This window comes from Cebus imitator, unplaced genomic scaffold (assembly GCF_001604975.1).
Source record: "Cebus imitator isolate Cc_AM_T3 unplaced genomic scaffold, Cebus_imitator-1.0 Scaffold98, whole genome shotgun sequence".
In the NCBI taxonomy this organism is placed as follows: Eukaryota; Metazoa; Chordata; class Mammalia; order Primates; family Cebidae; genus Cebus; species Cebus imitator.
This window is the reverse complement of record NW_016107413.1, coordinates 1,829,309-1,830,525: the sequence shown is the minus strand read 5'-3', so window position 1 is coordinate 1,830,525 and position 1,217 is coordinate 1,829,309.

Below are 1,217 nucleotides of genomic sequence, written 5' to 3'. Positions count from 1 at the left end.
TAAGTACATAGAACAATGGACTTTCATCTACCTTATCTATGGGATAGGATCCCAGCACAGGCAGTGATGTGTCAGAGTCACCTTCAGGGCTCCTCTCCTGCCTCCTCTGTCTAATCCCCAGATTCTGATGTGCATCCCTGTCCTACAAGAGGCAGCATGGCATGAGGTCAGAACACCAGTTCTGGAGCCAGATTGTCTGGGTTCATGGCCTGCCATTTACTAGCCATGTGACTTTGGCAGATTTCTTAGTCTCTCTTGACTCACTTTCCTCATATGTAAAATGGGAATAGCGCCTATCTCAGAGGGTTGCTGTGCGGAATGAAGGTATTGATACATGTAAACTTAGAACAGTGTGGGTACAAAATAAACACAATATAAATGTTCATATTCTTATTTTTAAAATCCTTTCTCTATCGAGTCACTGTTTTTGGGAGGATGCCTTATTCTTTAAGCAGTTGAAGAAAAAATGATTAAGAATAACTTCAGAGTAATGCGCGTCTCAAGGGTTAATGCCAGGCTGCTCCCAGAGTGGTCTCTCTCAGTGTCTAGGAATTTTAACATTTTATGAAAATGATCTATATGCTTAAAAATGTATTTAACTTTTCCCTTGGCTGCCTTCTAGGGCCAGAGGAAGATCTTCCAAGGAAGATGGAATACTTGGAATTTGTTTGTCATGCACCTTCTGAGTATTTCAAGTCACGGTCATCACCATTTCCCACAGTTCCCACCAGACCAGAAAAGGGCTACATATGGACTCATGTTGGGCCTACTCCTGCAATAACGATTAAGGAAACAGTTGCCAACCATTTGTAGTTCACAGATTAAAACTGGATTTCCAGGCTTGGTGTGGTGGCTCACACCTGTAGTTCCAGCTGTCACACCACTGCTCTCCAGGCTAGGCAACAGAGTGAGATTCCATCTCTTAAGAAAACCATAAAAAACTAGATTTCCAATTCTCTTATATTCTTAGTACCATGAGATATGTCACAGGTATCTTTAAATGAAATTCGTAGCTGGAAATATGACTAAAAAGTTTTTCTCCTACTACCTAGTAATCATTAGATTGCTTATTACTAGTCACTTAGAAAATTAAAAGGAATAGGGCCAGGCACAGTGGCTAATGCCTATAATCCCAGCACTTTGGGAGGACAAGGTAGTTGGATCACCTGAGGTCAGGAGTTCAAGACAAGCCTGTCCAACATGGCAAAATCCCTTCT